The sequence below is a fragment of the Triticum urartu genome, chromosome 3A (assembly GCF_056163025.1).
Source record: "Triticum urartu cultivar PI428250 chromosome 3A, HENAU_Tu73, whole genome shotgun sequence".
Taxonomy (NCBI): Eukaryota; Viridiplantae; Streptophyta; class Magnoliopsida; order Poales; family Poaceae; genus Triticum; species Triticum urartu.
The window spans coordinates 698291039-698316711 of record NC_141875.1 but is presented as its reverse complement, the minus strand read 5'-3'; the positions used below and the strand labels follow the sequence as shown (position 1 = coordinate 698316711).

At 50.2% G+C, this 25673-nt stretch overlaps 1 pseudogene; it reads left to right on the top strand.

Moving 5' to 3' along the window:
• The first annotated feature begins 1726 nt into the window (after window positions 1–1726).
• On the top strand, window positions 1727–11882 carry LOC147981785 (uncharacterized; annotated as a pseudogene).
• Window positions 11883–25673: the final 13791 nt, after the last annotated feature.

Here is a 25673-nt window from a genome sequence, read left to right as displayed (position 1 = left end):
ATATTTTCGTCAGTAGGTATTGTATAACCGTATTGGATAGTTAGGAAACAAAAATAAAATGTAGTTAGTCAACAAATAAATTATTGTGCATATACATACCCACGTACATACAACCTTTCGTTAGTAAGTATGATACCCATTTTAGATAATTAGGAAAAAAATGTAATAGTTCAAAAAATAAATTACTGAATATATACATACATGCATATGTATATAATTTCGTTGGTAGGTATTAGATACCCATATTAAATAGTTAGAAAACAAAAATACGTGTATTATATACCTGCAGCAATTCGAACAAAATCAACATTAATATATTTTATTGTATGGCAAGTGTTGCATGCCTAATAATTAAATCCAAAAATAAAACGTAAGTATGAAAAGTCTTGCATGAAGAATAATTAGAAAACAAATTAATATATCATAGTTTCCAAAACTAACAAGGTGCCCAGGCACCTAGGTGCCCCATCTATTTTACATGTATATATATATATATATATATATATATATATATATATATATATATATATATATATATATATATATATAAGATTGTTGTGCCTTCCTCCGTAGATTATATGCACGATGGCACCAATCAGCTGTGTAGCCATGATTTTGTAGTGGTCCAAGCAAACATCAAGGGAACTGTGCCAAACAATGATTAACACTCTACTGCAAAACATGCTCGCAGTGGCGGGCGCAGAGGGCACAACAATTTGTGACGGGCATGGCAGTGGATGGCGCCCGCCACTGATGTACAAGAGAAGGGCGAACATAATAAACCACCACTTATACAATGGAAAGGATAATCCAGTAAAGCACATTTCATCCCCTCGCTTCTTCTTCCTCTCACATCCTTTCTGCCATTGGAGACAATAAAAGTCTAGATCTGAAATCTTATATAGCACTGATGGTGAGGGAGAGTGTCCTGGCCGCCCTCCGCAAAGAGCGAGAGTGTACGTCGACGGGGGACATCGCAAGTTATCGCATGAGCTCAACCGTGGAACGGCCGCCGCCAACAAGGGTGTAGGGTATTGGTCAATCTTCACCACCACTTACCCTCACCTGATAGACCTAGTCAAGCAACGGTTCCTTCCTCCCCGGCGCGATCTCTTGTGGCCGTCTGCGAAGAAGATAAAGGACGTCCAAGCCGGATAGTTGGAATAGGGTAATACACATATATTTTCTCTATCGCGCCTCTCATTGCCCCTGCATAATTTGGTTCACGGTCTCCTAGTCTTCTAATTCCAAAGTACATCACACTATGCCAAACGGAGTTCTTCATTTGGCTTGTTTCATCACCTGCGAATGCTTCCGGGGGATCTCGCCACATTTAGGGCTTTGGCACTTGTATTTAAGGTGAAGCTGCAAAGGGAAGATGACACAGTTCCGGACTGCAGGGGAGCTGTCCTATTTGTTTGTCTAGACTACAGGGGAGTTGTCCTATTTGTATGTCTACACGGTATATACCTAAGGAGGAGATTGATTATGTTATGTTTATCCCTAATGTTGCAATGCTTTTAAGTTTCCAATCATATGTGTCAGACGAAACTACCTAGTCAACCCATGTAGGCTGTCCTGGACGTACGTTAGCACACGATCTCCACCTCTGGCACACGATCGCCCTTGTACACTGCGCTCTCTCATGCGCCTGTAACACCATATATACTGGATGAATACAGTAGCAGCACCTAAGGTGCCTTGCTCCAATTTCTCTCCCGCTCACATGGTATTAGACGCAGGTTCCAGCCTCCGCCTGCAACTCCTCCTTCCGCTGCCCAACTCTCTGCCGGCACCTAGCCATGGCGGCTCCCACTCCCCCTCCGCTGCCACCACCACCCCCTCCCCCCGCTCCGCTGGCCTCGGCGCCTCCGCATCTCCTGCGACGCCGGTGCGCCCACGGACATCGCTGGTGACGCCATCTGCACTCACGCGCGGCGGCCCGCTCTTCTTGTCCGATCCCACCGCATCTTCCTCCGCGGCGGCTTCCTACCTCTCCCCCCTCGCTGGCATCTACATCAACCAGCACGTGCCCATCACCCTCAGCCTCAATCCACCCTATTTCTCCCAGTGGAGGACTCTGTTCGAGGTTATGTTTCAGAAGAGCGCTGTCGTTGATCACATCACCGGTGTGGCCCGCCCCGGCGACGTTGCCTGGGTCCAAGACGACACACACATCATCTCCTGGCTGTACACACGTGTGAGCCCGGAGATCTTCGGTCTCGTCCACCAGCGCGGTGCTACTGCCGCCGAGGTGTGGGCTGCTATCAACTCGTTGTTCATGGAGAACGCCGAGCACCAGGCGGTCTTCCTCGCCACGGAGTTCCGGCGCATCGAGTAGGGTGGGTCGTCCGTCATCGACTACTTCAGCCGTCTCAAGGAGTGTGCGGACCGCCTCGCTGATCCGGGCGAAACCGTGCAGGGTCCTCAACATGTTCCGCGGGCTCCATCCTCGCCTCCGCTATGCCATCCCCATCCTCACCATGCAGACGCTCTTCCCCTCCTTCCTCTGCTGCCGCGCTTTCCTGCTCCTCGAAGAGAGCCGCCAGTCCGCCGACATCACCCAAGAGACGACGATCCACGTCGCCCGCGCACCTCCTCCATCGAGCCCAAGCAGCGGCGGGCACACCCGTCACAATGGAGGTGGCTCCGGCTCTGGCGGAGGTGGCGGCCGTAACCGAGGCAAGGGCAAGGTTGTGGACCACTCGGGTGGCTCGCAGCACGGCGGGGCATCTTCATCTCGCGTGCCCGCGCCGGCTCCTCCCGCCAACACCACGCCCTGGACAGGCATGGTGCACGCCTGGCTGATGCCGTGGCGGCCCCATGCCCCTGGTGCAGGCGTCCTTGTGTTGGAAATATGCCCTAGAGGCAATAATAAATTGGTTATTATTATATTTCCTTGTTCATGATAATCGTTTATTATCCATGCTATAATTGTATTGATAGGAAACTCAGATACATGTGTGGATACATAGACAACACCATGTCCCTAGTAAGCCTCTAGTTGACTAGCTCGTTGATCAATAGATGGTTACGGTTTCCTAACCATGGACATTGGATGTCGTTGATAACGGGATCACATCATTAGGAGAATGATGTGATGGACAAGACCTAATCCTAAGCCTAGCACAAAGATCGTATAGTTCATATGCTAAAGCTTTTCTAATGTCAAGTATCATTTCCTTAGACCATGAGATTGTGCAACTCCCGGATACCGTAGGAGTGCTTTGGGTGTATCAAACTTCACAACGTAACTGGGTGACTATAAAGGTGCATTACAGGTATCTCCGAAAGTGTCTGTTGGGTTGGCACGAATCGAGACTGGGATTTGTCACTCCGTGTAAGCGGAGAGGTATCTCTGGGCCCACTCGGTAGGACATCATCATATGCGCAATGTGACCAAAGAGTTGATCACGGGATGATGTGTTACGGAACGAGTAAAGAGACTTGCCGGTAACGAGATTGAACAAGGTATATGGATACCGACGATCGAATCTCGGGCAAGTAACATACCGATAGACAAAGGGAATTGAATACGGGATTGATTAAGTCCTTGACATCGTGGTTCATCCGATGAGATCATCGTGGAACATGTGGGAGCCAACATGGGTATCCAGATCCCGCTGTTGGTTATTGACCGGAGAGTCGTCTCGGTCATGTCTGCATGTCTCCCGAACCCGTAGGGTCTACACACTTAAGGTTCGGTGACGCTAGGGTTATAGAGATATTAGTATGCGGTAACCCGAAAGTTGTTCGGAGTCCCGGATGAGATCCCGGACGTCACGAGGAGTTCCGGAATGGTCCGGAGGTAAAGAATTATATATAGGAAGTGCTATTTCGGCCATCGGGACAAGTTTCGGGGTCATCGGTATTGTACCGGGACCACCGGAAGGGTCCCGGGGGTCCACCGGGTGGGGCCACCTGCCCCGGGGGGCCACATGGGCTGTAAGAGGTGTGCCTTGGCCTATATGGGCCAAGGGCACCAGCCCCAAGAGGCCCATGCGCCAAGAGAGAAAAAAAAGGGGAGAGTCCTAAAGGGGGAAGGCACCTCCGAGGTGCCTTGGGGAGGATGGACTCCTCCCCACCCTTGGCCGTACCCTTCCTTGGAGGAAGGGGCAAGGGCTGCGCCTCCCCCTCTCCCTTGGCCCTATATATAGTGGGGAAAAAGGAGGAGCAAACCAATCTAAGGCCTGGCGCCTCCCTCTCCCTCCCGTGACACATCTACCTCGTCCCGCAACGCTTTGCGAAGCCCTGTTGGAATCCCGCTACTTCCACCACGCCGTCGTCCTGCTGGATCTCCATCAACCTCTCCCTCCTCCTTGCTGGATCAAGGCATGGGAGACGTCTCCGTTCCGTACGTGTGTTGAACGCGGAGGTGCCGTCCGTTCGGCGCTAGGATCATCGGTGATTTGAATCACGACGAGTACGACTCCATCAACCCCGTTCTCTTGAACGCTTCCGCGCGCGATCTACAAGGGTATGTAGATGCACTCTCCTTCACCTCGTTGCCGGTTTCTCCATAGATAGATCTTGGTGATACGTAGGAAAATTTTGAATTTATGCTATGTTCCCCAACAGTGGCATCATGAGCTAGGTCTATGCGTAGATTCTATGCACGAGTAGAACACAAAGTAGTTGTGGGCGTTGATTTTGTTCAATATGCTTGCCGTTACTAGTCTTATCTTGATTCGACGGTATTGTGGGATGAAGCGGCCCGGACCAACCTTACACGTACCCTTACGTGAGACCGGTTCCACCGACAAACATGCACTAGTTGCATAAGGTGGCTAGCGGGTGTCTGTCTCTCCCACTTTAGTCGGATCGGATTCGATGAAAAGGGTCCTTATGAAGGGTAAATAGCAATTGGCATATCACGTTGTGGTTTTGCGTAGGTAAGAAACGTTCTTGCTAGAAACCCATAGCAGCCACGTAAAACATGCAAACAACAATTAGAGGACGTCTAACTTGTTTTTGCAGGGTATGCTATGTGATGTGATATGGCCAAAAGGATGTGATAAATGATATATGTAATGTATGAGATTGATCATGTTCTTGTAATAGATGATCATGGAGCCCCAAGATGGAGATCAAAGGAGCTATATGATATTGGCCATATCATGTCACTATTATTTGATTGCATATGATGTTTATCATGTTTATACATCTTATTTGCTTAGAAACGACGGTAGTAAATAAGATGATCCCTTACAACAATTTCAAGAAGTTTTCTCCCCTAACTGTGCACCGTTGCTACAGTTCGTCGCTTCGAAGCACCACGTGTTAATCGGGTGTGATAGATCCTTTCGTTCACATACAACGGGTGTAAGCAAGATTTACACATGCAAAAACACTTAGGGTTAACTTGACGAGCCTAAGCATGTGAAGACATGGCCTCGGAACACAGAGACCGAAAGGTCGAACACGAGTCGTATGGAAGATACGATCAACATGAAGATGTTCACCGACGTTGACTAGTCCGTCTCATGTGTTAATCGGACATGGCCTGGTCGACTCGGATCGTGTAATACTTAGATGACTAGAGGGATGTCTAATCTAAGTGGGAGTTCATAAGATGAACTTAATTATTCTGAACATAGTCAAAAGGATTTTGCAAATTATGTCGTAGCTTGCGCTTTAGTTCTACTGTTTAGTTATGTTCCTAGAGAAAAAAAATTAGTTGAAAGTTGATAGTAGCAATTATGTGGACTAGGTCCGTAAACTGAGGATTGTCCTCATTGCTTCATAGAAGGCTTATGTCCTTAATGCACCGCTCAGTGTGCTGAACCTCGAACGTTGTCTGTGGATGTTGCGAACATCTGACATACACGTTTTGATAACTACGTGATAGTTCAGTTAAACGGTTTAGAGTTGAGGCACCAAAGACGTTTTTGAAACATCACAAAACATATGAAATGTTTTGAGGGCTGAAAATGGAATTTCAGGCTCGTGCCCACGTCAAGAGGTATAAGACCTCCGACGATTTTCTTAACCTGCAAACTAAGGAGGAAAGCTCAATTGTTGAGCTTGTGCTCGGATTGTCTGAGTACAACAATCATTTGAATCAAGTGGGAGTTGATCTTCCAGATAAGATAGTGATGTTTCTCCGAAGTCATTACCACCAAGCTGCTAGAGCTTCGTGATGAACTATAATATATCAGGGACATATATGATGATCCTTGAGTTGTTCGTGATGTATGACACCGCGAAAGTAGAAATCAAGAAGGAGCATCAATTGTTGATGGTTAGTGAAACCACTAGTTTCAAGAAGGGCAAGGGCAAGAAGGGATACTTCATGAAACGACAATTCAGCTGCTGCTCTAGTGAAGAAACCCAAGGTTGAACCCAAACCCGAGACTAAGTGCTTCTGTAATAAAGGGAACAGCCACTGGAGCAGAATTACCCTAGATACTTGGTAGATTAGAAGGCTGGCAAGGTCAATAGAAGTATATTGGATATACATTGTGTTGATGTGTACTTTAGTAGTACTCCTAGTAGCACCAGGGTATTAGATACCGGTTCGGTTGCTAAGTGTTAGTAACTCGAAATAAAAGCTACGGAATAAACGGAGACTAGCTAAAGGTGAGCTAATGATATGTGTTGGAAGTGTTTCCAATGTTGATATGATCAAGCGTCGCACGCTCCCTCTACCATCGAGATTGGTGTTTGCGTTGAGCATAGACATGATTGGATTATGTCTATCGCAATACGGTTATTCATTTAAGGAGAATAATGGTTACTCTGTTTATTTGAATAATACCTTCAATGGTCTTGCACCTAAAATGAATGGTTTATTGAATCTCGATCGTAGTGATACACATGTTCATGCCAAAAGATAGTAATGATAGTACCACCTACTTGTGGCATTGCCACGTAAGTCATATCGGTATAAAACGCATGAAGAAGCTCCATGTTGATGGATCTTTGGGCTCACTCGTTTTTTGAAAAGTTTGAGACATGCGAACCATGTCTATTGGTGTATATGCATGAAGAAACTCCATGCAAATGGACCGTTTGGACTCACTTGATTTTTGAATCACTTGGGACATGCAAATCATACCACATGGGCAAGATGACTGAAAGCCTCTTTTTCAGTAAAATGGAACTAGAAAGCAACTTGTTGGAAGTAATACATTTTGATGTGTGCAGTCCAATGAGTGCTGAGGCATGTAGTGGATATCGTTATGTTCTTACTTCACAGATTATTTGAGTAGATGTTGAGTATATTTACTTGATGAATCACGAGTCTGAATTATTGAAAGGTTCAAGTAATTTCAGGGTGAAGTTGAAAGATCGTCGTGACAAGAGGATAAAATATCTATGATATGATCATAGAGATGGATATCTGAATTACGAGTTTGGCACAGAATTAAGACATTGTGGAAATTGTTTCACAACTGATACAGCCTAGAACACCATAGTGTGATGGTGTGTCCGAACATCATAACTGCACCCTATTTGGATATGATGCATACCATGATGTCTCTTATCGAATTACCACGATAGTTTATGGGTTAGGCATTAGAGACAACCACATTCACTTTAAATAGGGCATCACGTAATTCCGATGATATGACACCGTATGAACTATGGTTTAGAGAAACCTAAGCTGTCATTTCTTGAAAGTTTGGGGCTGCGACGCTTATGTGAAAAAGGTTTCAGGTAGATAAGCTCGAACCCAAAGCGGATAAATGCATCTTCATAGGACAACCCAAAACAGTTGGGTATACCTCCTGTCTCAGATCCGAAAGCAATAAAGGATTGTTTCTAGAATCAGGTCCTTTCTCGAGGAAAAGTTTCTCTCGAAAGAATTGAGTGGGAGGATGGTGGAGACTTGATGAGGTTATTGAACCGTCTCTTCAACTAGTGTGTGGCAGTGCACAGGAAGTTGTTCCTGTGGCACCTACACCAATTGAAGTGGAAGCTTATGATAGTGATCATGAAACTTCAGATCAAGTCACTAACAAACCTCGTGGGATGACAAGGATGCGTACTACTTCAGAGTGGTACGTAATCCTGTCTTGGAAGTCATGTTTATAGACAACAATGAACCTACGAGCTATGGAGAAGCGATGGTGGGCCTGGATTCCGATAAATGGCTCGAGGCCATAAAATCCGAGAGAGGATCCATGTATGAAAACAAAGTGTAGACTTTGGAAGAACTACTTGATGGTCGTAAGGCTGTTATGTACATATGGATTTTAAAAGGAAGACGGACAATGATGGTAAGTATCACCGTTAAGAAAGCTCGACTTGTCGTTAAGATGTTTTCCGACAAGTTCAAGGAGTTGACTACGGTGAGACTTTCTCACTCGTAGCGATGCTAAGAGTCTGTTGGAATTATATTAGCGATTACTGAATTATTTGTGAAATCTTGCAGATAGGATGTCAAAAACATTGTTTCCTCGACGATTTTCTTGAGGAAAGGTTGTATGTGATACAACCGGAAGGTTTTGTCAATCCTGAAAGATGCTAATAAGTATGCAAAGCTCCAGCTATCCTTCTGAGGACTGGAGTAAGCATCTCGGAGTTGGAATGTATGCTTTGATGAGATGATCAAAGATTTTGGGTGTATACAAAGTTTATGAGAAATTGGTATTTCCAAAGAAGTGAGTGGGAGCACTATAGAATTTCTGATGAGTATATGTTGTTGACATATTGATGATCAGAAATGACGTAGAATTTCTGGAAAGCATATAGGGTTGTTTGAAAAGTGTTTTTCAATGGAAAACCTGGATTAAGCTACTTGAGCATTGAGCATCAAGATCTATAAGGATAGATCAAAACGCTTAATGGTACTTTCAAATGAGCACATGCCTTGACGTGATCTTGAAGGTGTTCAAGATGGATCAGTCAAAGAAGGAATTCTTGCCTGAGTTGTAAGGTATGAAGTTAAGACTTAAAGCTCGACCACGGCAGAATAGAGAGAAAAGACGAAGGTCGTCCCCTATGCTTAAGACGTAGGCTCTACAGTATGCTATGCTGTGTACCGCACCTGAAGTGTGCCTTGCCATGAGTCAGTAAAGGGGTACAAGAATGATCCAAGTATGGATCACAGGACAGCGGTCAAAGTTATCCTTAGTAACTAGTGGACTAAGGAAGTTTCTCGGTTATGGAGGTGGTAAAAGAGTTCGTCGTAAAGGGTTACGTCGATGCAAGCTTAACACCTATCCGGATAGCTCTGAGTAGAGATACCGGATGCATATAATGGAGCAACAATTTAGAATAGCTCCAAGTAGAACAGTTATTTGGATTAGCTCCAAATGGAACGTGGTAGCTACATCTAGGAGATGACATAGAGATTTGCAAAGCACACAAGGATCTGAAAGGTTCGGACCCGTTGACTAAAACCTCTCTCACAAGCAACATGATCAAACCTAAAACTCATTGAGTGTTAATCACATAGTGATGTGAACTAGACTACTGACTCTAGTAAACTCTTGGGTGTTAGTCACATGGCGATGTGACCTGTGAGTGTTAATCACATGGCGATGTGAACTAGATTATTGACTCTAGTGCAAGTGGGAGACTGTTGGAAATATTCCCTAGAGGCAATAATAAATTGGTTATTATTATATTTCCTTGTTCATGATAATCGTTTATTATCCATGCTATAATTGTATTGATAGGAAACTCAGATACATGTGTGGATACATAGACAACACCATGTCCCTAGTAAGCCTCTAGTTGACTAGCTCGTTGATCAATAGATGGTTACGGTTTCCTAACCATGGACATTGGATGTCGTTGATAACGGGATCACATCATTAGGAGAATGATGTGATGGACAAGACCTAATGCTAAGCCTAGCACAAAGATCGTATAGTTCATATGCTAAAGCTTTTCTAATGTCAAGTATCATTTCCTTAGACCATGAGATTGTGCAACTCCCGGATACCGTAGGAGTGCTTTGGGTGTATCAAACGTCACAACGTAACTGGGTGACTATAAAGGTGCATTACAGGTATCTCCGAAAGTGTCTGTTGGGTTGGCACGAATCGAGACTGGGATTTGTCACTCCGTGTAAGCGGAGAGGTATCTCTGGGCCCACTCGGTAGGACATCATCATATGCGCAATGTGACCAAAGAGTTGATCACGGGATGATGTGTTACGGAACGAGTAAAGAGACTTGCCGGTAACGAGATTGAACAAGGTATATGGATACCGACGATCGAATCTCGGGCAAGTAACATACCGATAGACAAAGGGAATTGAATACGGGATTGATTAAGTCCTTGACATCGTGGTTCATCCGATGAGATCATCGTGGAACATGTGGGAGCCAACATGGGTATCCAGATCCCGCTGTTGGTTATTGACCGGAGAGTCATCTCGGTCATGTCTGCATGTCTCCCGAACCCGTAGGGTCTACACACTTAAGGTTCGGTGACGCTAGGGTTATAGAGATATTAGTATGCGGTAACCCGAAAGTTGTTCGGAGTCCCGGATGAGATCCCGGACGTCACGAGGAGTTCCGGAATGGTCCGGAGGTAAAGAATTATATATAGGAAGTGCTATTTCGGCCATCGGGACAAGTTTCGGGGTCATCGGTATTGTACCGGGACCACCGGAAGGGTCCCGGGGGTCCACCGGGTGGGGCCACCTGCCCCGGGGGGCCACATGGGCTGTAAGGGGTGTGCCTTGGCCTATATGGGCCAAGGGCACCAGCCCCAAGAGGCCCATGCGCCAAGAGAGAAAAAAAAGGGGAGAGTCCTAAAGGGGGAAGGCACCTCCGAGGTGCCTTGGGGAGGATGGACTCCTCCCCACCCTTGGCCGCACCCTTCCTTGGAGGAAGGGGCAAGGGCTGCGCCTCCCCCTCTCCCTTGGCCCTATATATAGTGGGGAAAAAGGAGGAGCAAACCAATCTAAGGCCTGGCGCCTCCCTCTCCCTCCCGTGACACATCTACCTCGTCCCGCAGCGCTTTGCGAAGCCCTGTTGGAATCCCGCTACTTCCACCACGCCGTCGTGCTGCTGGATCTCCATCAACCTCTCCCTCCTCCTTGCTGGATCAAGGCATGGGAGACGTCTCCGTTCCGTACGTGTGTTGAACGCGGAGGTGCCGTCCGTTCGGCGCTAGGATCATCGGTGATTTGAATCACGACGAGTACAACTCCATCAACCCCGTTCTCTTGAACGCTTCCGCGCGCGATCTACAAGGGTATGTAGATGCACTCTCCTTCACCTCGTTGCTGGTTTCTCCATAGATAGATCTTGGTGATACGTAGGAAAATTTTGAATTTATGCTACGTTCCCCAACACCTTGGCCCACGCCCAGGTGCACCCGCTCCGTTTGCCGGCGTTGCCATGCACTACGCCGTGCCCCCTCCTCTGTAGTGGCCCGCAGGCGCCGTCCCCGCTCACCCTCTGTACGGTGCTCCGGCCGGCCCAAGTACAAGCTCCTCCTCTCCAACCTGGGATCAGTCTGCCCTCGTGCACGCCGTCAACAACATGCACGTGCAGCAGCAGCAGCCGTCGCCGCCGTCCACTGAATGGTACCTCGACACCGGCGCGTCCACGCACATGGCCTCCACCTCTGGTATGCGCTCCATATCTCGCCCCTACACCTCTTCTAGCATTTTAGTTGGTGATGGGACCTCGCTCGCAGTCACACACACTGGATCCACTACCGTTCCCACCACCACCACTCCCCTTTCCCTCAACAGCGTCCTTGTATCTCCCCATTTAATCAAAAACTTAATCTCTGTCAAGAAACTAGCACGTGATAATCCTGTTAACGTCGAGTTTGACGACCCTGGTTTCTTTGTCAAGGATCGAAGGACGAGGTGGGTGATCCTCCGATGTGAGGACTCTAGTGATGAGCTCTATCCCGTGACCAAGCCCACTCAGCACCACGCACTCACCGCAGTCACCACCGATGTCTGACACCAACGGCTTGGGCATCCTGGACATGACTCCCTCGCTCATCTACTTCTCCCTTCGTCTATTGCTGCCCATGGAGCACCATCGACCATTTGTCAAGCTTGTCAACTAGGGAAGCATGTTAGATTTCCGTTTAGTGATTCCAGTCATGTGTCGTTGAGGGAGTCCTGGATTAGGGGGTGTTCGGGTAGCCGGACTATACCTTCAGCCGGACTCCAGGACTATGAAGATACAAGATTGAAGACTTCGTCCCGTGTCCGGATGGGACTTTCCTTGGCGTGGAAGGCAAGCTTGGCGATGCGGATATTCAAGATCTCCTACCATTATAACCGACTCTGTGTAACCCTAACCCTATCCGGTGTCTATATAAACCGGAGGGTTGTAGTCCGTAGGACATCAACTCCATATACAACAATCATACCATAGGCTAGCTTCTAGGGTTTAGCCTCCTTGATCTCGTGGTAGATCTACTCTTGTACTACCCATATCATCAATATTAATCAAGCAGGAGTAGGGTATTACCTCCATCGAGAGGGCCCGAACCTGGGTAAAAACATCCTGTCCCTTGTCTCCTGTTAGCATCCGGCCTTGACGCACAGTTCGGGACCCCATACCAGAGATCTGCTGGTTTTGACACCGACATTGGTGCTTTCATTGAGAGTTCCTCTGTGTCGTCGCCTTTAGGCCCGATGGCTCCTTTGATCATCAACAACGATGCGGTCCAGGGTGAGACTTTTTTCCCCAGACAGATATTCGTCTTTGGTGGCTTCGCACTGCGGGCCAATTCGCTTGGCCACCTGGAGCAGATCGAAAGCAACGCCCCTGGCCATCAAGTCAGGTTTGGAAGCCTAAATTACATGGCAGACATCGGCGGAGATTTGATCTTCGACGGATTCGAGCCACAACCAAGTGCGCCGCACTGTCTCGCGGGGCATGATCTAGCTCTGTCACAGAACAATATCCCGGAGGCCGCAAACGCACCAGCTCTGACCCTTAATTCGGAGCCAGTTGTGTCAGTCGAGGATGAGCGGTCGCACGTCACCTCGGGGGCTGCGATCTCAGAGGCGATCGAGCCGAACGCCGGCCCCACACTCCGCGTGACTCACGACTCCGAGGATCCGGACTCCTCTCTGGACTCCGAACCCCCCGCACCCCTGCCGATCGAATCCGATTGGGCACCAATAATGGAGTTCACCGCCGCGAACATCTTTCAGCACTCGCCTTTTGGCGACATCCTGAATTCTCTCAAGTCTATCTCTTTATCAGGAGAGCCCTGGCCAGATTACGGTCAGCGAGGATGGGATACGGACGATGAAGAAGTTCAAAGCCCACCCACCACCCACTTTGTAGCCACTGTCGACGATTTAACTGACATGCTTGACTTTGGCTCCGAAGACATCGACGGTATGGACGACGATGTAGGAGACGAACAGGAACCAGCACCTGTAGGGTGCTGGAAGGCCACCTCATGATATGACATATATATGGTGGATACTCCAAAAGATGGAGATGGCGATGGAATAGCGGGGGATGACACCTCCAAGAAACAGCCAAAGCACCGGCGTCAGTGGCGCCTCTCTAAATCCCGCCAAAGCAAAAACGGTGATTCCGGCACGGGAGATAATACTACCCCGGATAGCACCGAAGAACACCCACCCCAGCAAGATTCGGCACAGGAAGATGGAGAAGCCAGCCCTCATGAGAGAGCGGCAGACCGGGAGGTCGAGGATGATAACTATATGCCTCCCTCCGAAGACGAGGCAAGCTTCGATGACGACGAATTCGTCATACCATCAGACCCCGCCGAACAAGAGCGTTTCAAGCACAGGCTTTTAGCCACGGCAAGCAGCCTCAAGAAAAAGCAGCAATAGCTTAGAGCTGACCAAGATTTGCTAGCTGACAGATGGACTGAGGTCCTCGCAGCCGAAGAGTATGAACTCGAACGCCCCTCCAAGAGTTACCCAAAGCGTAGGCCGCTACCCCGATCAGAGGAGGAAGCACCTACATTACCAGCGCACGACATGGTAGACCGGCCACCTCGCGGCCACGATAGAGAGGCCTCTCGGCCCTCAACAGAAGCCATGCCCCGATGCCGCTCAACTAAGGCACGGGAAAATGTGCTAGACCTGCGAGACGTACTGGAGGATAAGGCAAGAAAAATAAGATCGATCTACGGATCGCGCAGGCGCCCTACGGCATGTGACGATGATCTTCACTCCGGATACAACAAATCCGGTCGGGCCGAACACAACAGACATAGCTCTTCCGAGCTGCGTCGTGATATAGCCTAGTACATAGGCGCCGCACACCCGCTATGCTTCACGGATGAAGTAATGGATCATAAAATCCCAGAGGGTTTCAAACCCGTAAACATCGAATCATACGATGGCACAACAGACCCGGCGGTATGGATCAAGGATTATCTCCTTCACATCCACATGGCACGCGGCGATGATCTACACGCCATCAAATACCTCCCGCTCAAACTTAAAGGACCGGCCCTGCATTGGCTTAACAGCTTGCCAGCAGACTCAATCGGTTCTTGGGAGGACCTGGAAGCCGCATTCCTCGACAACTTCCAGGGCACTTACGTGCGACCGCCGGATGCCGACGACTTAAGCCACATAATTCAGCAGCCAGAGGAATCGGCCAGACAATTATGGACACGGTTCCTAACAAAGAAAAACCAGATAGTCGATTGTCCGGACGCAGAGGCCCTAGCAGCCTTCAAGCACAACATCCGCGATGAGTGGCTTGCCCGGCACCTGGGACAGGAAAATCCGAAATCCATGGCAGCCCTCATGACACTCATGACCCGCTTTTGCGCGGGAGAAGATAGCTGGCTAGCTCGCAGTAACAACTTATCAAAGAACCCTGGTAATTCGGATACCAAGGACAAAAGTGGCAGGACACGTCGGAATAAGCAAAAACGCCGCGTTAACAGCGACAACAATGAAGACACGGCAGTCAATGCCGGATTCAAAGGCTATAAATCCGGTCAGCGGAAAAAGCCATTCAAAAAGAATACTCAGGGCCCGTCCAGTTTGGACCGAATACTCGATCGCTTGTGCCAGATACATGGCACCCCCGAAAGGCCAGCTAATCACACTAACAGGGATTGTTGGGTGTTCAAGCAGGCAGGCAAGTTAAGGGCCGAAAACAGAGACAAGGGGCTGCACAGCGACGACGAGGAGCCCAAGCCGCCGAACAACAATGGACAAAAGGGCTTTCCCCCACAAGTGCGGACGGTGAACATGATATACGCAACCCACATTCCCAAGCGGGAGCGGAAGCGTGCGCTATGGGACGTATACGCGATAGAGCCAGTCGCCCAAAAGTTCAACCCATGGTCCTCCTGCCCGATCACTTTTGATCAAAGGGACCATCCCACTAGCATCCGTCATGGCGGCTTCGCCGCATTGGTTCTCGACCCAATCATCGACGGATTTCATCTCACAAGAGTCCTCATGGACGGCGGCAGTAGCCTGAACCTGCTTTACCAGGATACAGTGCGGAAAATGGGCATAGATCCCTCAAGGATTAGGCCCACAAAAACGACCTTTAAAGGCGTTATACCAGGTGTAGAAGCCAACTGTACAGGCTCAGTAACAATTGACGTGGTCTTCGGATCCCCGGACAATTTCCGAAGCGAAGAGTTAATTTTCGATATAGTCCCGTTTCGCAGTGGCTATCACGCCCTGCTCGGACGAACCGCATTTGCAAAGTTCAATGCGGTGCCGCACTACGCATATCTCAAGCTCAAGATGCCAGGCCCTCGAGGAGTAATCACGGTCAATGGAAACACCGAACGCTCCCTCCGTACGGAGGAGCACACGGCGGCTCTCGCAGCGGAAGTACAAAGTAGCCTTCTTAGGCAATTCTCTAGTCCGGCCGTTAAAAAGCCAGACACCGCCAAGCGCGCCCGGAGTAACCCACAACAGGACCGCCTGGCATGTTCTGAGCAAGCATAGCAATGCGGCCCCAACCCCAGCTCTCGCAACATAGCGAAACCAGTGCCTCGCGTACATAACTACGCCCTTGAAATACCATGGGCACAGGGGAAGGGGCACAATAACGGCACACCCAAAATACGGCTTAAAACATACTAGGGGCTGCCAGATTCTTTTTTAATTTTTTCTTACTTTCAGGACTCCATACTTCGGACGACCTGTTCGGCAATTCGACTGCCGCACAAACGATGCAAGATCCAGGGAGGCAGACAAGCCATGCCGCATTATGGAACTCCCAGGTGGTCTCTGTTACGAGCGGTATACCTGTTTTGAATACAATTCCGCGGCCTGCCCCTGGTCAGGACATGTTAAATAGTCCAATATCTTTTTGCTTATCGCACTATTTGTATCGTTCGTCTTTGATAAATAGCCTCTCTATAAACAATGCATAGCTTTTTGTCTATTTTTCGCATTATCCTCTTTTCACATATATGTTTATTAAATGACATGATTGCACCCGTACACCATGGTACGGCAAACACGCCAGGGGCTTCAGTACCCCTCATTATGGTGTGAGAAGTCCGTACACTTTCACAAGTGCGGCACCCCGAACTTATAGCACTATATGCATCGGCTCCGAATCATGATTTGGGTCAATAGTTGGGTTTGCCCGGCTCCTATGTTTTGGTGCCTTACGTTCCGCTATATCGGCTAAGGTAGCACTAGGAGAACCACTGCGATTGTGCCCCGGTTCAGCTGGGTTAAGCACCTCAGTGGAGAAAGCTAAAACTGACTGTCATGATGAGGCGAGAGACCGGTCGCTGTTCGAGAGGTTTTTCGAGTCCCTAAAGACTTATGCCGCTTCGAGCGAGGAGCCGGCTTTGTTCGGCCAAGGCGTGGATAGCGCCCCGAACTCGGTCTTCCGAACTAGGGGCTTCGCCGAAATTTAAAATTATAGAGTTCTATGGGTAAGTGAGAGTGTTCAAGCATTATAGTCCGATTGTCTGGTTCGTTGTGCTGAGCGCCTCCCTCGAAGGACCCACCTATGGGAAAAAGAGCGCTCAGGTTTATCCGGAACACCCCAGCACTAGTGGCATGGGGGCAGAAGCCGACGACTAGCCATCTCTCAATTTTTTGATAAACGGCCGCATAGAAAGTAATATTTTAAATTCAATAAGCATTGCTTAGCGCATATGAACAAGTTTTCAGCGCACAGGATAAACACGAGCGACTTCATTCAAAAATCACATCCTTGGTACATTCATCCGCCACAAGGCGGGCACCTGCAAGAACATCCTTGTAGTAGTTCTCGGGCTTGCGATGCTCCTTTCCCGGCGGCGGCCCGTCCTTCACAAGCTTCTCACCGTCCATCTTACCCCAGTGCACCTTTGCACGGGCAAGGGCCCGACGGGCACCTTCGATGCAGACGGAGAGCTTGATGACCTCGAGCCTCAGACATGCCTCCACCAGCCGCCGCACCAGCCCGAAATAGCTCCCAGGCAGGGCCTCTCCAGGCCACAGCCGAACTATGAAGCCCTTCATGGCCTGTTCGGCCGCCTTGTGGAGCTCGACCAGCTGTTTCAGCTGGTCGCTCAAGGGCACAGGGTGTCCGGCCTCAGAATACTGAGATCAGAACACCTTCTCCGTCGAGCTGCCCTCTTCAGCTCGGTAGAATGCGGCGGCGTCGGATATGCTGCGGGGAAGATCTGCAAATTCCCCTGGAGAGCTCCGGATTCGGGTAAGTAACAAGTAGTTTACCTTTATATTTCTGCTTTGCATAAAGAATGCCTTACCCGCTGCTATCTTCCTCATCTCCTCCAACTCTTGGAGGGCCTTTTGGGCTTCGGCCTTGGCAGACTTGGCAGTCTCAAGGGCCGTCGCGAGCTCGGATGCTTGCGCCTTTGACTCAAGCTCCAAACTCTCATATTTTTTCATGAGAGCCTGAAGCTCTTGCTGAACCTCGCCGACCTGAGCCCCAAGTCTGTCTCGCTCGGTGCGCTCCGCGGCCGTTTTCTTTTCGGCCTCAGACATCGCCTGCTTAAGGGTCGCCACCTCAGTCGTGGCCCCTACAATAAGCAGTACAATCCTGTTATCTTTTTGCAATCACGCCTTTTTATAGGCACTTTTTCTGTAAGGTATTTCTTACCTTCTTTCTCCTCGAGCCGCCGCTTGGCAAGGCCGAGCTCTTGCTCGGTCCGCTCGAGGTCCTGCTTCAGGACACCCACCTCCGCAGTCAGTGCGGCGGTGGATAGCAGCGAAGCCTGCATACGCATATTAACTCTTTTTTGTTAGACTCCTGCGATATATAATAGATCCTCTATTCGGTTTTTCTTTCCGAACGCCAAACAGAGCATCAGGGGCTACTGTCTATGCGGTAATATTTTTACATATTTTTACTTACCTCGAAGCCTGTTAGAAGGCTAGCGCAAGCTTTAGTCAGTCCGCTCTTGACGGACTGAACCTTCTGGATCACCGTACTCATAATAGTACGGTGCCCCTCGTCGATGGAGGCGCCGTCAAGCACCTCCAGCAGATTGTCCGGCACCTCCGGTTGGACGGAGGCCGCCGGCTCAGAAGGCTTGCTCCTCTTGGAAGGAGTTCGCCTACCGCGGTCCGGAACTGTGGAAGATTCCGGCGCGGTGTCCAGCACAAAGCCGGACTTGGAGCCCTGGGGGGCCTTATCCCCTTCACTCCTGGAGTCCGGGAGGTTGCCTTGCGGCTCCTCCGGGACCACCTCCTCCTGCCCCGGAGCTTGTCGCGACGCCACTTCAGCGTCGTCTGCAGTGCGGGGGGAGACAGCGGGCGGAACTGAGTTCACGTCCGATGAGTCCAGGGAGCCGCCCGACGATTCATTGAATTCGGCCCGGGGCGAGTTGCATAATTACGTTCGACATTAGGGAAAGCTGTGTAACAAAGGAACATCATGAGTTACTCTGATATCCAGACTTACAATTTCGCCAGACGCTTGGCCCTGTTTGGCCACTCCTCTCCGCCCTCTTCGGCGTCGGGGGAGTAGTCCGGCAGAGGGGTATTCCTTTTCCTAGACCCCTCGGCCTCCCCCATTGGGGCGGCCTTCCTCTTCTCTCCTCTCTCCGCTGGGGGGGAGAGTTTTCTTCTTCCTCCTCCTCGTTTTCACGGGAAGAGGGCGTCTCGGACTCGTCGGATGACGAGTCCGACACCACCACGTTACGGGCACTCTTTTGAGTCCCCGTGGTCTTCTTCTTCTTGGCCTTCTTCTCCGGCACCACATAAGGCGCCGAAACCAGCAGCTTCACTAGTAGAGCTGGGGCTGGGTCTTCGGGCAGCGGAGCCGGACAGTTAATTGGTCCGGATATCACTCGCCAAGCCTGTCAAAGGTAAGGGAGTTTAGATCCTGCATAGAGTCAAACTATGAAAAAAGCTTAACATCCTGTAAAAGGTGAAGATAGCTTACCTCGCTAGCGTGACGCTGCGAGCTGTATCCGCGGTCCTCGGAAGCGGATGCGGGAGCCTCGGCGTCCTTGAATAGCACCTTCCAGGCATCTTCGTACGTCGTGTCGAAGAGCCTGCTAAGGGTTTGGTGCTGCGCCGGGTCGAACTCCCACAGATTAAAATCCCGTTGTTGGCACGGGAGGATCCGGCGGACGAGCATAACCTGGATTACATTAACAAGCCGGATTGGCTTGTTCACCAGGGACTGGATGCATGTTTGCAATCCGGTCACCTCTTTTTCGTCACCCCACGACAGGCCCGTCTCTTTACAGGACATAAGCCGCGTGGGGGGTCCGGATCGGAACTCGGGGGCTGCGATCCAGTTCGGATCGCATGACTCGGTGATGTAAAACCACCCGGATTGCCACCCCTTTAGGGTCTTCACAAAAGAGCCCTCGAACCATAGGACGTTGGCCATCTTGCCCGCCATGGCGCCTCCGCACTCCGCCTGGCTGCCGCGCACCACCTTGGGCTTGATGTTGAAGGTCTTGAGCCAGAGGCCGAAATGAGGGCGGACACGGAGGAAAGCCTCGCACACGACGATAAACGCCGAGATGTTGAGGATGAAGTTCGGGGCCAGATCGTGGAAATCCAGGCCGTAGTAGAACATGAGCCCCCGGACAAATGGGTGGAGTGGAAAACCCAGTCCGCGGAGGAAGTGGGGAAGAAATACTACCCTCTCATGGGGCCTTGGGGTGGGAAGAAGCTGCCCCTTTTCGGGAAGCCGGTGCGCGATGTCCTTAGACAGGTATCCGGCCTTCCTTAGCTTCTTGACTTGGCCCTCCGTAGCGGAGGAGACCATCCACTTGCCTCCCGCTCCGGACATTGCTGGAGAAGGTTGAGGTGGGAAGTGCGGGCTTGGGCGCTGGAGCTCGAGTGCGCAGGAGATGGAGAGGCAAAGGAGGAAGAAGGCGTAGGTAAAAAGGTGGATCCTTATCCTCTTATATGGGCGGATGCGGTTGTGCGTCCCCACCAGCCTAGTAAAACTCGCTTGCCTCCCAAGTGCCGTGATAAATGGCGCGGTTGGGTTACCCACGTCCGTATTGATGAGAATCCCGTAAAGGGGGTACACGATCTCTGCTTTGACAAGACGTGCCAAGGAAACCGCCTCGCAAAACATGCTGAGGTGGAAAAGTAAAAACGATTCGAGTAAAGGACTTGGCCGTAGTGTGATGACGCACTGCGGAATACGTCAGCAGATTTGATTTGTGTTTATATCATTCTCTCTATGGCAATATGTGGAAACTTATTTTGCAGAGCCGCACAATACTCTTGGTGTCTACAATCTTCTATGAAGGACTTGGAGGAGGAACCCACCTTGCAATGCTGAAGACAATCTGCGCGCCGGACTCGTCGTCATTGAAGCCTGGTTCAGGGGCTACTGAGGGAGTCCTGGATTAGGGGGTGTTCGGGTAGCCGGACTATACCTTCAGCCGGACTCCAGGGCTATGAAGATACAAGATTGAAGACTTCGTCCCGTGTCCGGATGGGACTTTCCTTGGCGTGGAAGGCAAGCTTGGCGATGCGGATATTCAAGATCTCCTACCATTGTAACCGACTCTGTGTAACCCTAACCCTATCCGGTGTCTATATAAACCGGAGGGTTGTAGTCCGTAGGACATCAACTCCATATACAACAATCATACCATAGGCTAGCTTCTAGGGTTTAGCCTCCTTGATCTCGTGGTAGATCTACTCTTGTACTACCCATATCATCAATATTAATCAAGCAGGAGTAGGGTATTACCTCCATCGAGAGGGCCCGAACCTGGGTAAAAACATCGTGTCCCTTGTCTCCTGTTACCATCCGGCCTTGACGCACAGTTCGGGACCCCCTACCCGAGATTCGCCGGTTTTGACACCGACAGTCGTATTTTCCATTTCAACTTGTGCATTGTGATGTATGGACCTCCCCTGTAATCAGTGTGTCAGGCTATCAATATTATCTCGTGCTTCTAGATGATTACATCCACTTTGCATGGACCTTCCCCCTGCGACATAAATCATATGTGCTTCCCACCATCAAGCATTTTCATGCGTTTGTGCGCTCCCACTTTAACCTAAACCTCCTCACAATACAAACCGATAATGGCCGCGAATTTGACAACCTTGCCGCACATCCATTCTTCTCAGCTGAGGGCATCCAACTCCGCATGTCATGTCCCTACACCTTGCCCAAAAATGGCCGGGTAGAGCGTGTTCTTCGCACCCTAAACGACATCACATGGTATCTTCTCACTCATGCCTGCATGCCATACACATTTTGGGTTGAAGCTCTCAACACCTCCACGTTCCTCCTCAACTGTCGTCCCTGCCGTGCTCGCCACAACCACACACCATTTCATCTCCTCTATGGCGTACATCCCACATACGATGCCATCCGCGTGTTCGGTTGCCTTTGCTACCCTAACCTCACCGCCACCAGCGCCCACAAGCTAGTGCCGCACTCTCACCCCTGCGTGTTCCTTGGTTACTCGCCGGAGCACAAAGGGTATCGTTGTCTGAACCGTAGCACTTGCCGCGTGATCATCTCACGTCACGTGGTGTTTGACGAGCATCACTTTCCCTTCTCCACCGACAACGAGTCCGCCGCCGTTGCATCACCGGAAGACGACCAGTCCCCACCATTCCCGCTCCATTTCCCACGTCAGCGTCGAACCACACGGCCACGCCCATCTTCTTCCTGCTCTGCTACGGTGCCCAAACAAACTAGCTCAGCAGCACAAACGCCATCTAATCCAGCTACCATGGCCACACCACATACCTTACCCACCTCCCCTGTCACACCTACGTGCTCGCACGAGACTCCAGCCTCCTGGCCGTCGGCGACAGCCGATCCACCAACACATGCAGACCCGCCAGCTGCTCTGGCCCGCTGGTCCACTCTCAGCCTTGTCCCTATGCACACCATGATCACTCGCATCAAACTAGGCAAGTTTCACCCAAACCCTAAATATGCCGATGCTAACCTAGCCACCACCACCACTGCTGACATCTCCCCCCTCCCTAAGAGTGTGCACGCTGCGTTGCGAGATCCACATTGGCTAACTGCAATGCAGGAGGAGTACAGGGCCCTGATGACGAACCAGACGTGGTCCCTCGTGCCACGGCCAGCCGGCGCCAACATCGTCATCGGCAAGTGGCTCTTCCGCCACAAATTCAAAGATGATGGCTTGCTGGAGAGGTACAAGGCGCGCTGGGTGGTCCGCGGCTTCTTGCAACGCCCTGGCGTCGACTTCGACGAAACGTTCTCGCCAGTGGTCAAGTCCGCCACCATCCCCGCCGTGCTCGCCATCGCCGTCGCGCGGGACTAGCCCATCCACCAAATGGACGTGAACAATGCCTTCCTCCGGGGCTTCCTCACCGAGCGGATCTACTGTCAGCAACCTGCTAGATTCGTCGACGCACGCCGGCCCAACCATGTCTGCCTGCTCGATCGATCATTGTACGGGCTGAAGCAGGCGCCCCGTGCCTGGTTCGACCGCTTCGCTGCCTTCCTCCGGTCGATGGGCTTCGTGGCGGCGCGGGCGGACCCCTCCCTGTTCGTTCTTCGCCACGGTGCGCAGGTGGCGTACCTTCTTCTGTATGTGGATGACATCGTCCTCACGGCCTCGACGTCCACGCTTCTGCAACACCTCCAGCGCCAGCTCTTTGCCAAGTTCTCGATGAAGGATCTCGGCCCACTGCAGTACTTCCTTGGCATCCAGGTCCGGCGCGATAGCGCTGGCTTCTTCCTCTCACAGAGCAAGTACGCGGACGAGCTCTTGGATCGCGCCAACATGGTCAGGTGCAAGCCGGTGAGCACGCCCGTGGACACGCACAGCAAACTCTCCGGCGATGCTGGGGCGCCGGTGGATGATCCCTCGGACTACCGCAGTATCGTCGGCGCACTGCAGTATCTGACCATGACCAGGCCGGACCTGGCGTACGCGGTACAACAAGCATGCCTCGCGATGCATGGCCCGCGCGAGAAGCATCTGACGCTCGTCAAACGCATCCTCCGGTACGTCCGCGGCTCCTCGACACATGGGCTGCACATCGGCCGCTCCTCCTCCCTCGACCTCGTCGCCTACTCCGACACCGACTGCGCTGGATGCCCGGACACGCGCTGTTCGACATCGAGCTATGCTGTCTTCCTCGGCGACTCCCTCATCTCCTGGTCATCGAAGCGCTAGCCCACCGTCTCGCGATCGAGCGCTGAAGCTGAGTACCGCAGGGTCGCGAACGCCGTTGCCGAATGTTGTTGGCTCCGCCAACTCCTCGGCGAACTGCATGCCCCGCTGTCCAAAGCAACCGTGGTCTACTGCGACAACATTTCCTCGGTCTACATGGCGGCTAATCCAGTGCACCATCGCCGCACGAAGCATATAGAGCTCGACATACACTTTGTGCGCGAGAAGGTTGCTCTTGGACAGTTGCGAGTTCTACATGTCCCCGCAGCGCAACAGTTCGTGGATGTCATGACGAAAGGACTGCCGACGCCAGCGTTTCAGGAGTTTCGATCCATCTTGTGCATCCACCCTCCGGACGCTTCATCTGCGGCGGGGTGTCAGACGAAACTACCTAGTCAACCCACGTAGGCTGTCCTGGACGTGCGCTAGCGCACGATCTCCACCTCCGGCGCACGATCGCCCTTGTACACTGCGCTCTCTCATGCGCCTGTAACACCATATATACTGGATGAATACAGCAGCAGCACCTAAGGTGCCTTGCTCCAATTTCTCTCCTGCTCACAATATGATTCATGTTGTAGTTAGTTCAGGGAGAGAGCCTTTCAAAATTGTGGCGCAAGTAAACACCAGTGGTGAAGAATGCAACTACGCAAGTACATAGGGGGTACACAGACCCAAATAAATTAAGTTTAGTAGCCACGCTTAACAGTACATCCGAACTGATGTCCTGCTTCAAATAACTGACATGTTGTTTTACTTTTATTCCTTTTCCTTTCATTATGATCATATTATAGAAGGCTTTCTTGGCAATGACGAATTCACTGATGAAACACATCCATTTTTTATAGATGAAACACATCCATTTTGATTCAGCAAAGTCTGTAAATCGTGGAGCTCGGCGTGCATGGAGTCTTGTAAACGGTAATGGAGCAAGGCTGCCGAACTAGTCTTCGCCGCCCGCCGAGCTCCTCTTGGCCGGCCTCCTACCTCATTTCTTATCACCGCCGCCGTCCGGAGCCGACCGCAGCAGCCAATCCAACCGGCGGCCATCTTCTTCCACCGCGCACACAAGGTGTTCGACGAAATTCCTCAAGGTAAAAAAATGACAAAACTTGATGATTTAACTTGGGATTGGATAGTATGTTTGACGGTGGTTGTGTGCATTGTAGATGAGCTCGGTTGACTTCTCTTTCGTGGATGATTCATCGTCGGACGAGGAATTTGATTTGCATGAAGAAGAGGAGATTGCTATGCTAGTGGCCACTTCATTTCATGGATGATTGGATAGTATGTTTTGGACCATGAATTTGTACCATCTATTGGAGTTGCTCTTTTGGACCATGAATTTGGACCATCTGTTGGAGTTGGCCTTTTTTCGAAGCTCCAAAATGCACTTTTTGGCGGTCCAAAATTTACATCTCCGATTTTGGACCGTCAAAATTTGGACCATCTATTGGAGATGCTCTAAGTCATCTTGCATATGGGATCTGCACTCACATGCAGCATTTCCGCTGGTGAATGACCAGATGAAAAGCTACGTACCAGTAGTCAATAATGCTAGATAGTCATCCACCATCTCATAGACAAAGTAACTTTCTATTTTATTTTTACAAGAACGAACACCTTTTTTTAATGAAAGAGAGAAAACATCCACATTAACATGGTAAAAGTAAAACAACACACAATATTCCTTTATCTTGAAAAAAGAAATAAGAAAAAGGAGCAGTCTATTCCCTCACGCTCTTCGAATTTTCTATCCAACTATCATCTGATATGCTTTCCTTGTCCAATCCATTGCCAAGAAGGGAAAGCTTGGTCATGAGATGGGACAAGGCAAATTGGTGGTGCATCCTAGTACCCACATGGTTAGTATCATTATTATTATCTTTCTGCAAAAAGGACGGGGCCCTGGAAATTTCATTGAGATGGGAAATTTCTGGATGTATGATCGACCGGGCAGAGACGATGCATGTGACGCTCTATATAGCTAGCTAGAGCTTGCAGCATTTGGGGCAAACCTCCATTTCTGGCTATGGGCAAAGCAGTTTCATCAGTGCATCCGCTGAACCGAACAGTGCGCATGGGTAGAGTTTGCATGGTTTGTATGTGGGGCCTGCACTCACATGCGGGTGTATGACAAGATGAAAAGTTTACGTTGTCAACAATGCTAGCTATAGACTTCCACCATAACTTTGGTAAGG